This window comes from Erinaceus europaeus, chromosome 3 (assembly GCF_950295315.1).
Source record: "Erinaceus europaeus chromosome 3, mEriEur2.1, whole genome shotgun sequence".
Lineage (NCBI taxonomy): Eukaryota > Metazoa > Chordata > Mammalia > Eulipotyphla > Erinaceidae > Erinaceus > Erinaceus europaeus.
The window spans coordinates 46,754,672-46,769,620 of NC_080164.1; the positions used below are offsets into that span (position 1 = coordinate 46,754,672).

Below are 14,949 nucleotides of genomic sequence, written 5' to 3' on the forward strand. Positions count from 1 at the left end.
TGATTGTTTACTTCACCATACCTGTAAAATTCCAGTTGACTCAGTTCTCTCTTCTCAATTCTGGCATAAACTGTAAAGATCACTCAGTGCCAGAGACAGCAGCTGGGGATCCTGAACATGGGCTTAACTCCAGTGCTTCCTTTGCCCTCCAGCCCTAAACCCCACCTATGAGGGTTTATTCCAGCATAAAACTGAGATAGTAGTGACTCTTGCAAAGAATTTCTTCAAGGATTAGTGATACATTAACCCCCATTATACCTTGTTTCCTCATTAAAAGAAGCTTCCTGAGTTCAGTGATTAAGGTTGCAAAATCTTGGGAGGTGAGACTCACCTCAGGAGGAAATTATGACTGGTCCAAGGCCATCTCTTTCCAACTGCAATGGATGGCTTGTGATGGTCATGTGATCCAATTTTAGCCAATAATAAGTAAGTAAGTAAATAAATAAATTAAAACAAGGAAAGAAAAAAAATGCAGGGTGAAACTTGAACTACGTGTGGTATATTGCAGTAAAGCAAATAATTCTGGGAGCCAGGTGGTGGTGTACCTGGTTAAGCGCTCGCATTACAGTGCACAAGGACCCAGGTTCAATCCTCTGGTCCCCACGTGCAGGTGGAAAGTTTCATGAGTGGTGAAGCAGGGCTATCTCTACCTCCTTCTCAAATTCTTTCTGTCTCTATCTAATAATAAAAATATACCCTGGAACCCCACCTCTCTGGAGCCCTGCCCCACTAGGGAAAGATAGAAACAGGCTGGGAGTATGGATCGACCTGCCAATGCCCATGTTCAGTGGAGAAGCAATTACAGAAGCCAGACCTTCCACCTTCTACACTCCAAAATGATCCTGGGTATATGCTCTCAGAGAGATAAAAAACAGGAAAGCTTTCAAGGGAGGGGATGGGATATAGAACTCTGGTGGTGAAAATTGTGTGGAACTATACCCCTCTTATCCTATGGTCTTGTCGATATTTTTTATTTTACAAATAAATTATAGATAGATAGATGATAGATATTTCAGGGGGCCAGGCAGTGGCGCACCTGGTTAAGCACACATACCTCAGTGTGCAAGAGACTGGAGTTCAAGCCCCTGGTCCCCACTGCAGGGGAAAAGCTACACAAGTGGTGGTAAAGGTGTGCTGCAGGTGTCTCTCTGTCTCTGTCCCTGTCTCTGTCCCCTGCCAATCTCGATTTCTCTCTGTCTGTATCCAATAATAAATAAATAAAACAAACAAACTTACTAAAAAAAAGTAGAGAAACATTTCCCTTAGGAAAAAAAAAAACCCAAAGAATTCTGGGGCAGGGAGAGATGAGAAGGAGTAAAGAAAACTGAGTATTTGTCAACAACTCTAGTATTAGAGTTAACATTAACACTCCCTCCCCTCAGTAAATTTGGGTTGGGGGGCGGGGAAGAGGACTTTGGTGATCCAGTGCATGAAAGTGAAGGACTTAGTTTGTTGGTGGTGGGAGTGGTGTGCAGACACTTATCACAGGAAGATAAACTGTATCCTTCTGTCAACAACTGTCTTGAAAAACCACTATTTCCCCCAATAAAATGACTTGAAAAATAAATCCATGTCAGGAATTCTTACTATGGGCCCTCTAGGACCTGTCACCACAGGTCTATAGAATATCCTTAATTTCTGAAGGCCTTCTTATTCTGCTCTGGCATAAACCTTGTTCTAATCAACACATCACTCCAGTGTGCTATAGTCCTGTTTTCTCATCCTCATGCCTGTACATAAGCCCTTCTTCTCCAACCCTGTCTCAGTATTAAATTTCACTCTCGGTGTATTGCACCAAAGTAAAGGACTCTGGGGGAGTGGAGGTGGGGAGTATTGCAGAAGAGGACCTAGATGAGGAGTTAGAGTGTTATGTGGAAAACTGAGAAATATCACATATGTACCAACCACTATATTTTACTGTTGACTGTAAACCATTAACCCCCCCCCCCCAATAAAAGAAAAAAGAATTTCATTCTCCAGGATCCGTCTGGGACCACTGTGATAGAGCAAGGCTCACTTCTGTTATTCCATGGGTAGTTTGTGCATAATATATCTCATTATCGAATACACAATTCTATGATTTCTGAACTGTTTATCTTCCTAAAAGCCAACCACCAACCAAACAAAAAAACCCACTGACATCCTGCCTTATAGCTGAAGACTTTTCCTCAAGGTACTGAGCTGCCTTAGACAAGGACTAGTCACCAGAATCAAGAGCATGAAACACGTTGTCTTGTTTAAATATCTTCTCTCTACTCCTCATTTATCAGCCAGGAGCACCCAGATACTTAGAAAGACTCAGGTCCAGGTCAATATCAAGCTCATCTAGGACAAATAGTTTGGACATAAACTCTAATTCTTTCTCTCTGAAAGAATAGAGCCCCTTAGTCCAAAAACAAGATCAGAAGAGAAAACACTAAGCAGAACTTGGAAAGGAGTTGGTGTATGGCACTAAAGTAAAAGATTCTGGGGTGGAGGGTTCAAGTCCTAGAACATGATGCCAGGGAACCTAGTGGGGGTTGTATTGTTATGTGGAAAACTGGGAAAAGTTATGCATGACCAAACTATTGTATTTACTGTCGAATTTAAAACATTAGTCCCCCAATTAAAAAAAAAGAATAGAGCCCCTTAATTATCTTGATCTCCCAACAATGCCTTTTCAGACTGATTCCGAACCATTTTTAACCTCTTCTACAGTGTAACAGAGTAAGAGCAAAGGATATAAAACCAGACAGTCAAGTTTAAATTTTGACTTTACTACTTACTTGACCTCAAGCAAATTACTCATTCCCTTTATACCTCAGTTCTGGCCATCTATACAATGAAAACATTTCTTTTTTTAAATTTTATTTATTTATTTTCCTTTTTGTTGCCCTTGTTGTCTTTTTTTATTGTTGTTGTAGTTATTATTGTTGTTGTTATTGATGTGGTTGTTATTGGATAGGACAGAGAGAAATGGAGAGAGGAGGGGAAGACAGAGGGGGGAGAGAAAGATAGACACCTGCAGACCTGCTTCACCGCCTGTGAAGCGACTCCCCTGCAGGTGGGGAGCCGGGGGCTGGAACCCGGATCCTTACGCCGGTCCTTGAGCTTTGCACCACCTGTACTTAACCCACTGCGCTACTGCCCGACTCCCCAATGAAAACATTTATGCATCCACTTAGTATGGGTGAAAATTTAACAAAATAACATACCAGGTGGTTGGCACATAGTCAGACTGAAAAGTAAATGTTTTATAACAACAGCTATTGATATCTGTAGCCCAACAGTCCCGGCACACAAAGAGGGCAGCGTCGTCACAGACTAGTGTATGGTCAGGCTCAAGAAGGCTCTGAAGTCAATAGCAGGTCCCTCAGTGCTAAGAGCTGATATCACGGCTAAGACCTTGTCTGACAAAAAGAACTGCCCAGCAGGTCTTTCAAGTCTGCAGGCCATGACATATTCCAGCTACCTCCTCTTTCTGCTTCTGTAGCTCCAGATACAGGAAACCAGTAAGTAGAGAAATTTCCTTACCATCCAGTTTGAGGCACATTAAACAATGTGGAATCAACTGACATATATCAACATGACTGAAAACTTCACTGCAATGTATGACAAAGACTGTCAGGAAATTGTCCACCTAGTAGGGTGTACACTGTAACGTGTCAAGTCCTGGGTTTAAGTACCAGCACTATATGAAACATATCACCAGGAGAAACCCCACAAGGGGTAGTGGTAAAGTCATGCTGTTTCTCTCTCTCTCTGTCTCTGTCTCTCTCTGTCTGTCTGTCTGTCTGTCTGTCTCTCTCTCTCCCTCTCCCTTTCCCTCTCCCCCCCGCCCCCGTGTGTGTGTGTGTGTGTGTGGTGTGTGTGTCTCTCTCTCTTTTCTGTTTAGCAATAACATGAATGGAAAAGTTGGTTTGGGAGTGATTGGTATTGTGTATGCATATGATCCCAGTACTGGCGGGAAAAAAAAGTATGAAAATAAAATTGCTACTTCATCTCACTGGACTCTAAGGCATTAACTATATCTTAGTTCTCTGCATACAAATAAGGAAACATATGGTCACACAAGCATGATCATATGAGATAAGTGAAGGCAGAAGACTTGATAAGTATTCTTACTTTATTTATAAAATTAGTTAATTTATTTACTTTTTAAAAAATTTATTTACTTTTTTTTTTTTTTCTCCAGAGCACTGCTCAGCTCTGGTTTATGTTGGTGCAGGGTATTGAACCTGGGGCTTTGGAGCCTCAGGCATGAGAGTCTCTTTGCATAACCATTATGCTGTCTACTCTGCCCTAGTTAATTTATTTTTAATTAGAGCATCACTCAGCTCTAGTTATTGGTGGTGCCAGAGATCAAACTTAGGACCTCTGGCATGCACATCCTGACTCTTGTACATTCCTGACTCTTGTACATTCTTAATTTCTACTTATTCTTGCTTCTTTAAGATAATGGATAAGTGATGTCTGTAAACATTCTCTTTTTAATTGGTAATATATAAACTATGAAAATATAAAACTATGGATAGTGACAAATCTGTATGAACTTTAACCCACTCCACCCGCCATTGCCATGGCTCTTGTAACTTTCCTGTTCATCTTCTCAAAAGTATTAAATGCATTAACAAATACTTAAGAATACAGACAGCCTCCAACACTCTTAGATACAAAAATAGTCATTTATGTGGTCCAGGAGGTGGTGCAGTGGGGGCTCAAACCAGGATCCTTACGCCGGTCCTTGTACTTTGCGCCACCTTCGCTTAACCTGCTGCACTACCGCCCGACCCCCAGGTTTTTTTTTTTTTAAGTATTTTGAGGGTGGGGGCAGGAAACAGCATTAGCTGTGGTGCACCAGACTTCCATTCTTGAAGTCCCAGAGGTTCCAAGTTCAACCCCTGCATCACCATATGCCAGAGCTGAGCAGTGTTCTGTGTTCTTTCTCTCTCTCATAAAAATAGGGCTGACAAAGTGCCTCACTTGGACAGTGTGCTGCTTTGTCATATATATGGCCTAGGTTCACATTTGGCCCTGCACTACACTGAAGGCAGCCACAGGGCTGTGGTTTCTATCCAAGCCTTTCTCTATTTTGGCCTCTATGTCTTGCTCTTTCTATTTGAAAAAAAAAAATTCTTGGAGTTGTTATATCCTAAAGATGACAAAAGAAGAAAGATTATTATTTTTTTTGCCACCAATATTATTTCTGAGGTTCTGTGCCTGCACTATTCTACCACTCTCCACAAGCTGCTTTTTTTTTGTTTTTTGATGGAGAGTAAGAGATGGAGAAGGAGAAACACTACAGCACTGCTCCATCTCTCATGAACCTGCCCCACCTGATACACACACTCCATGCAGGTGCTTCTATGTGGTAGCTGGGGGCTTGAACCTGGGTCCTCATACATAATAATAGTGTGCTTCTTCCAACCCCTAGATAATTTATTTTCCTCCAGGGTTATCACTGGGGCTCAGTGCCTGCACTATGAATCCGCTGCTCCTGGGGATCATAACCCTTGTTGCTGTTACTGTTATCATTATTGTTGTTGTTGGATAGGACAGAGAGAAATCGAGAGAGGAGGGGAAGACAGATGGGGGAGAGAAAGACACTTGCAGACCTGTCTGACTGCTTGTGAAGCAACCCACTGCAGGTGGGGAGCTGGGGCTCGAATTGGGATCCTCGTGCTGGTCCTTGCACTTTATACCATGTGCCTGCCTCCACCCCCCCATAAATTTTTTAAGTGTCTTTGATATAATTTTGTATCTGATCCTACCAATCCATATTATTTTTTAACAGATGTGTAGGACTATATTGCAAAAACATCCCATAATTTAACCCATTCTTGGGCAACTTCCAATCATATTACTTCAAACAAAGCTTCTATGTATATATGCTTGTACACATATCCCTACACACATGTCCAAGCTGTTCTGTAGGATAAATCTCTAGAATTAAAACTGATGAAAAGGGAAATGTATTTTAAAAGTCTGGTATATACTGCCAAATTTCAGGTCCCTCTGGGAGCCAACCTTAAGATAAATTCTCCCCGATCCCACCCCCCCCACACCCCACCATCCCAGAGTACTGCTCAGCCCTGTTGCTAGGGATTAAACCTGGGTGCTTTGGGCATGAAAGTTTTTTTGAATGATCATTATGCTATCTCTTCCACCCCCAGCCTGAAGTTTTATTTTTTAATGTCACAGAGCTATCACTGGGGTTCAATGTCTTTACTATGAATCCACCAATTTAGCATATATATATATATATATATATATATATATATATATATATATATGACAAAAAGGAATTTAGAGGGGACAGAGAGGGAGAAAGAAAAACCTACAGCACTGCTTCACCAGTAGTGAAGCTTCCCCACTTCAGGTGGGGACAAACCACAGGTTTGAACCTCGTAATGTGTGTGCTCAGTCAGATGTGTACCGCACCACCCCCTCCAGCCCAAATTCCTAACATTTATCTACATACCTGTTATTGACTGAAGAAGGATATCTATAAACCCCTTGAAACTGTATCAAAATGTTAAATATGTGTTTATTTTTCTTGATCATAGCTTTAATCATATTCTCAAAAGAGCCTGTGACTCTGATAAGTATGAGTTCCACTGAGTCAACAAGTCCTTGTATAGCAGTCAAATGCAGCAATATCAGAAGCTGAAGAAGGGGACAGGTGGGAGTGCACAGTACTAATGCACCAGGACCCAGGTTCAAGCTCCAAGTCCTCACCCTCAGGGAAGAAGCTTTACAAACTGTTGGTCATTAGCTAGGTCCCCTGCATTGCTTAACGCTGTGGTCTAGATATAGATGGGAGTCGGGCGGTAGTGCAGCAGGTTAAGCACACATGGCACAAAGCGCAAGGACCAGTGTAAGGTCCCCGGTTGGAGCCCCCAGCTCCCCACCTGCAGGGGAGTCATTTCACAGGCGGTGAAGCAGCTCTGCAGGTGTCTTTCTCTCCCCTCTCTATCTCCCCCTCCTCTCTCCATTTCTCTCTGTCCTATCCAACAATGACGACAACAGTAATAACAACAACAGTAAAACAAGGGCAACAAAAGGGAATAAATAAATAAAATAAATTTTAAAAAATTAAGCTGCTCTGGTTTCTATTTTTTATTTTTATTTATTTATTTACTTATTTTTACCAAAGCACTGCTCAGTTCTGGCTTGTGGTAGGATCAAACCTGGGACTTTGGAGCCTCGAGCATGATAGTATCTTTGCATAACCATTATGCTATCTACCCCTGTCCCCTCTCTCTCTTTTCCATTCATAGAATATTCTTTAAAAATAAAAAGAACTTAGGGGCCTAACATGGATTCTCATACCCACCACAATCTTCCCTTTCTAACTAAAACAGTGCCATTTCTTTCAGCCCATCTCTCACATGTCAACTTGACAAGAAAGTTGAACAGGAAAAGGAAACCATTTGGTTAAGATTTGTCAATGAGCCAGAGAGTCACAAATCCAAATTTCAAATCACAAAAAATCCTACAATGATGGAGTTACAGTGGGGCAAAGAGATTATATCTGTTTACAAGTGTTTTAACTTGGACCAAGGACATAACCTGGAGTCTTGGTCATAATATTTTTATTGGTGCTGGAAACTGAACCTCACACATGTAAGTTGTGCACCTAACTGCTGAACCAACTCCCCAGCCCAAGTGTTGTGATCTTCAGCAGTAAAACAAGGTTAATAATCTCAACCCAAGTTGAAATAAATATTGAGTAATCTAGGAAAACTGTTATTCAAAGTGCTTCCAGATAGGACAAAGCAGTACATAACTACCTCTTCCTTAAGTAACATTAATTGCAGTGCAAGCAAACCCTTAAGGGCTAGAGCTGGCTTTAATTGCAAACAAAAACCCAAGAAAAATTTTCTAAACTTTGTTTCTATTTTTTGTTGTTGTTGTTGTTGTTTGTTAAATCACTACCGGAGTTTCACCAGGCTGACTTTTTCAGATAGAAAGATACAGCATGAGTTGGAGAGACAGAAAGATACCACAGCACTGAAGCTTCCTTCTATGTTCTGAAGGCCTGGCTCAAGCCTAAATTGTACCTATGACAGAGCAAGTGCACGATACAAACAAGCTGTCTTGCTGGCAAACAAAAATTTCCTGTTTTCTATTCAAATGGCATCTAAATTCTGGATTCCACACACATCACTATTTTGGTATAAAAGAATTTTTATTTTCAAATGTGTAAAATTGACACACAAACCTTCCCTTCATCCTCTCTCTCTCTCTCTCTCTTTTGCCTCCAGGGTCATCACTGGGGCTCAGTGCCTGCACTACAAATCCACTGCTCCTAGAGGCCATTTTCCCCATTTTATTTGATAAGACAGAGAGAAACTGAGAGGGGGGGGAGATAGACAGAGAGACACCTGCAGACCTGCTTAAGCACTTGTGGAGCGACCCACCCCTCCAGGTGGGGAAATGGGGCCTTGAACCGGAATCCTTGTACAGGTCCTTGTGCTTCATACTATGTGTGCTTAATCCAGTGCACCACTGCCCGGTCCCAAGACACACACACACACACACACACACACACCCGCCTTTACTGTGAATCTTTAAGTACTCTCTAGCATACCACTTATCACCTGCAATGTCTGCCACTCACCTCCATCTCCCTTGGAGAACAATAAGCTTGGTCTCCAATCAGATATTCACTTTACAAGTGAAGAAATGACTCTGAGGATGTGAGACTGGGGATGAGCAGAAGATTCAAGTTCCAGAATCTTCAGGCTGTGGGTGTCTCTGTTTCTCTCCCTATCTCCTCCCACTTCCCTCTCAATTTCTCTCTATGCCCATCCAATAGATAAATAAATAAACATAACATTTTTAAAAGAGAAAGGCTAAAAGTTAGTAGGAAAATAATAAATATATTCTTCTAAGGAACGAAGAAAGAATTGAAAAAGTAAAACTTGGGCGTTAGCCTGAGTCAGCACTAGATATTTACAGCCTCGATCTTCTCTATTTCCAAGCCCAGCACAGTGTTTGGCACATGGGCGCTATGTACAATAGTTGAGGTCTCTAATCAGTGTTTTGAGCTGTGTAGTGTATTCTGGGAGGAGAAGATGGAAGAAGGCCTTCCTTGCCTCCCTTGCCGACAGAAAGCGAAGTCTGGGCCGGCTGTCTCCTGCTCCACTCTGTGCTGCCCGGGCCCGCCTGCGGGCTGCAGGACTGAGCTCCAGAGCACTGGACCAGCCAGACCCAGCTCCCGCCCGGGACCCCGGATACGGGACCCTCTTACCGCTCTCCGGGACCCGAATGTACTCCTCTGAGGCCGCGCAGGTCACACCCTCGTCGGAGCTGGGCAGCTGGTTTTATCCCGAGAGGACCGTCCCACTTAGGGGTGGGGACTCAATCAGAGTTCCTGGTCGTCTCCTGCTCGTGGGACCGGAAATTCCTTCCAGGAAGCGGCGCACCTGGAGCCGGGGGCTGGGGCCACCACGCCCCCAGGTTGCGGGGCGCACTGTCCTCTATGGGGCGCCCCTGCCCTCCCAGATGACCAGCCCCGCCCTTTTGGAGCCAGGGCCTCCGGACTCGCCCTCCCCCCATCCCGATCGCACCCTCCGCTGGGCACCGCCCAGCCGGTCTTATGCCCCAGCGGAACCCAAGCGGTTGGGCAATCTGGGTCTCGGCCCCGGAGCACCCACACCCGGAGATCCAGCCCAGGATTTCCCCAACTCCCCGCCACCCAGAGTCCCTGGCCAGGGCTCCCTCCCCGGAGACTAAAACTGTTCTCACTCGAAGTTCTTTGGTCTTCGATTGCAACTGAAGTCAGCGTGGTATGCGTCGTTTCCCTCTTTTACAGAAAAACACAATTCAGAAAAAGCTTCAGTCTTCAGGAAAATTAAGTTCACTTTCCTTGTGTGCCAGGCAGGCGGGGGAAACTTTCGGGACGTGCAGGTCGGAGCAGCCCTATTTGATGACCAGGAAAATGACCAGGATTTGGCACTTGTCAATAAAATCAGGGTCTTCCCTTTTCCACAGCACTCCTTCCTTTTAATAGTTTCCTGTGCTTATTTCCACTTCTTCCCGGGTGGAGATTAATTATTTAATTTATTAAACAATTTAATTAATTGATTTTAATTAATTTTTCTGTCTAGTAGGGGCTTCACTGCTTAGGACTGACGTGTTCCGATAAAGAAAAAGAGGGAAAGACACCACAGTAATTGATGTTTCCCTCAGTCTTCAGCTTGGGTCTCAGGCGTGGCAAAGCAGTCGCCCTTCCAGGTGAACTTCCTTGAATACTACACAGATCTTATTTATTTATTTACTTATTTATTTATTTTTATCCTGAGGATCCATTTATTATTTTTTTAGTTTTTTTTAAATTTTTTTTATTTATAAAAAGGAAACATTGACTAAACCATAGGATAAGAGGGGTACAACTTCACACAGTTCCCACCACCAGAACTCTGTATCCCATCCCCTCCCCTGATAGCTTTCCTATTCTTTATCCCTCTGGGAGTATGGACCCAAGGTCATTGTGGGATGCAGAAGGTTGAAGGTCTGGCTTCTGTAATTGCTTCCCAGCTGAACATGGGCGTTGACAGGTCGATCCATACCCCCAGCCTGTCTCTTTCCCTAGTGGGGAAGGGCTCTAAGAAGAGTTCCAGGTACACAGATCTTTTGAAGGCACCTGTGTCCAGTAACATTTCTGGCACCTAGCTGGTGCTCAGTGAATGCTTGCAGAATAATTGGTTGACATATATATATATATATATGTCAACCAATTATATATATATATTAACCAATTTATATCTATATCTATATATCTATATCTAGCTGAGTAGGTGCACAGCTTTGAGGAGTATTCGGCACCCAAAAAACTAAAATCCAAGTGAATATTAGATTTAAAATCAGGGAGGGAAATTCAATTATGTCATTAAAATGTAACAAAAGAAAAGTGATTTAACATAGTGTTAAAAGCGAATTTGTAACTGATTTGGATTCTAGACTCTTGCCCCTTTGCTCTGATATCTTAAACTTTGTGAGTTTCAATCTATGAATTTATTTGTTTGTTTGTTTATTTATTTATTTATTGCCAGAGGACTGCTCAGCTTTGGCTTATGGTGGTGCAGGTTATTTTGAACCTGGGGCTTCGGAGCCTCAGCCATGAGAGTCTCTTTGTATAACCACTATGCTGTCTCCCCAGCCTAGCCTATGAATTAGCTTTAAGTAACCAAAATGAGCAATAGAAAAAGAATGATGGTCTTCACATTCCAAGATTTCCTTAGTTTACAGACTGAGAAAAGCTTTCTGCAAAAGCCCTTCTTCTGAGCTGCCCCACTCCTCTCATCTACTTCCGGATCCTCCTGGGAATACTCTGTTAACACACACAATCATCCCTCATTGAGTTTCTGCTTCTAGGGAATATGATCTAAGACAGAGTATTTTAAAAATTAACATAATTGCTAGCATTAAAGATTCAAAGGGACCTTTAAATTAAAGACAGTAGAATGAACACATTTCCCTTGGGAAATTCCACTAAAGAAAAAGCAAATAAAACTTTTTTCTTTTTATTTCCACAAGAACAAGGAAGCCAGAAAAGAAAAATATCAGACCTTCAGACACTAGAAAACAGATAGACAGGTGACAACTAACTGAGCTGACCTGTGAGAACTGACTACTAAACCAGTGATAAGGAAAGCTGGAAAGCAACATGATATTGTACAGTATCTCAGGTTGCACAGGAATTTACTACACCAGATATTCTGAAAGTGGATACATTGCCTAAAAACAGGCAGTCTTCCCAAGAGTCAATATAATCAGTCTCTTCCATCCCCTTCATGATACTGCACAGTTACCACTACTCTTCTACTCAGATAGAAGACTGAGTATTTCACTGCAGGGGACACAAAAGACATTCTTTAGAAGGGGGCATACATTGTATGGTCAAGTTGTTCTGTTATCTGAGATGCCCAATGAACTACCCCAAACTTGATGACTTAAGACAATGGTCATTTCATTATATCTCATGATTTTGTGAGTCTGAATTTCAACATTTTTCAACATTTCACTTGACTGGGCAATTCTATTCCAATGGGCATCAGCAAATATCACCATCACTTGGTGGTATTCATCCAGTAGATGAACCAGTCTGGAGGATTCCCTTACACGTCTGGCACCATGACAATGATACCTTGAAGGCTGGTCTCATCTGGCACTGTTGACCAGAGCACCTAAACCTGCTTCCTCCTCACAGCAGCCTCAGGATAGTCAGATTTTCAACATGGAGACTCCTCCTAAAGGGAATATTCTAAGGGAACCAGGCATGGACTGGGAGGTGACTCAGTAAAGAATATATGCCTTGCATGTGTGAGACATTGAGTTTGATTTCCTGGCACCATATTATTAGGTAGAACACACATATTACCAGGCACAAGGGTCCCTGGGCTACCACATGAGAGTACATGAAAGGGGAAGCTTCCTGAGCTCTGGAGAAGTGGGGTTCCAGGACACATTGGTGGGATTGTCTGCCCAGGGAAGTCCAGTTGGCATCATGGTAGCATCTAGAGCCTGGTGGCTGAAAAAAGAGTTGAAATATAAAGCCAAACAAATTGTTGACTAATTATGAGCCTAAAGGATGGAATAGTGCAGATGAAGATTTGGGGTTTCCGTTTTGAAGATAGCTAGTAGGCCTATTTAAGTTATATTCCAAAGGGCCCGTGACTATACTAGTTTTTTTTCCTGAGCCTGACCTCTGATATGTAGGTGGATCCAAGTTATTGTCTGTGGAGATGATGTCATAGCTGATCTTTTTGTCTTTTTTTAAAAAAATATTTATTTTATTTATTTATTCCCTTTTGTTGCCCTTGTTGTTTTATTGTTGTAGTTATTATTGTTGTTGTCGTTGTTGGATAGGACAGAGAGAAATGGAGAGAGGAGGGGAAGACAGAGAGGAGGAGAGAAAGACAGACACCTGCAGACCTGCTTCACCGCCTGTGAAGCGACTCCCCTGCAGGTGGGGAGCCGGGGTTCGAACCGGGATCCTTATGCCGGTCCTTGTGCTTTGCGCCACCTGTGCTTAACCCGCTGCGCTACAGCCCGACTCCCCCTTTTTTTTTTAACATGTTAGGGATAAAAAATAAATAGAGATGAATGGGAGAGAGAGAAAGAAGGAAAGAGAGAGAGAGAGAGAGAGAGAAAGAAAGAAAGAAAGAAAGAAAGAAAGAAAGAAAGAAAGAGAAAGAAAGGGACCTGTAACACTGCTTCTGTGAAGCTTCCCCGCACTCACAGGTGGGGGATGGAAGCTTGAATCTGGGTCCTTGTACGTGATAATGTGTGTATTCTACTGGGGGCACCATTGCCTGGCCCTGTGTTTTGTTGTTGTTTTGTCTTGTTTTAAGATATATTTGTTTGTTTGTTTATTCATTCATTCATTCATTCATTCATTCATTCATTCATTCATTTATTATGAGAAAGAAGGAGGAGGCAGGGAACCAGAGTATTGCTCTGGCACAATAGTTCTGGGCATGAGGGTTCAACTTGTGACCTCATATTTGAGAGTCCAGCACTATATCTTTTGCTACACTTCCTGGGTCTCTTTCTTTTTTCCTTGCTGACTCATTGCCAAATAACGGCAGCCACCTTTATTTTTCCACTAATGGCTGGGCATTGTACTGAAATTGGAGATCTGTATGAAGCTTAGTAGGATGTAGAATGAGCTGCTTGGTTTTCTTTCACTGGGCTTCTAGAACACTGGAAACCAGGTTCTGGCAGAGGAGCCATGCAGCGACTCCAATAGCCAAACAGCCAGGTTGAGAGGAGAGCCTGGAATGGTCTTCACTGGGGAAGAAAACCTGAACAGACATTTACTACTCAATAAAACTGGAGAACTTCTTAGTCAACTTCAGATGTCAGCCCACCCACTTTCAAGGACATATAGACTCTCCAGGCAGCATGTTAGCTCTTCTTCCAAGAGTTTCTAAGTTAAATACAGGGCATATAATTATGTTGAAACTTCAGAGAAACCACACATTTATTTTTTTTTTACTAAAGTATAAAATACATTATGCTTTACATATGTCCTAAGTAGTTCATGGAAAAAACTTACACTAACATGTTTTTATTATTTACCTAATATATAGTTTAACTAGATGCCTTATATTCTCATTGTTTTGTTTTGTTTTATTTGTATAGAAGAGGAATTTTATTAGATGAGGATATCACACTCTCCAGAAAGGGAGAACAAGCAAAAAGTAGGTCTGCCCTGGTTTGTTTTATTAAATCTGTTCTTTAACAAGAGCAGACTGATGAAGTCATAAAAACTAAAGGGAAATATCTGAAATGAAACAGGACAGGAAAAAAGAGAAATAGAAGAAACAGACTATATAGAGAGGACAAAACTGTAGAATCTATTTTTAGTATCCTTGGAGAATAAATAATAGAATAAAATATAACAGACATTTCAAAAATGAACACTCAGAGAACCAAACAGAACTCTTTTTAAAATGTTTTATTTTTTTCTTAGTGATTTAATATTGATTTACAAGATTGTAAGATAATAGTGGTATAATTCTACACAGTTCTCACCATCAGAGTTTTGTATCCCATCCCCTCCATTGGAAACTTCCCTATTGTTTACCCTTCTGGGCTTATGGACAACAACACTTTTTGGGGTGCAGAAGATGGGAGCTCTGACTTCTGTAATTGCTTCTCCATTGGACGCAGGCATTGGCAGATACCTCCAGCCTCAAACAGAGCTCTTTAAATTTAAAATATGATACAGTGATAGGTAGGTAAAATAAAAGCAACATCCTGGTCATGTACATGGCAAAGCAGCACACTATCCAAGTGAGCTATTTCATCAACCCTCAAGATTAAGTCTTAGCAGGTGCTCCAACTTCAGCTAGCTCTCTCACTCAGCACATGTGTCTTTGGAACCCTGAGTAGTCATATAATGAGTACTGCAAAAAACTGTCTGGACAGACTTTAAGAAAATAAAGAATTGGAGGA

At 42.0% G+C, this 14,949-nt stretch overlaps 1 protein-coding gene across 1 annotated transcript in view; it reads right to left on the bottom strand.

The window, feature by feature from the left end:
• Positions 1-9,534, bottom strand: part of ANXA4 (annexin A4) — an 85,673-nt gene extending 76,139 nt beyond the window's left edge. Inside the window, exon 1 of the mRNA XM_007521251.3 lies at positions 9,236-9,534. The gene's annotated coding sequence lies outside the window, so the exon portion shown is untranslated. The remainder of the gene's footprint in view (positions 1-9,235) is intronic.
• Positions 9,535-14,949: the final 5,415 nt, after the last annotated feature.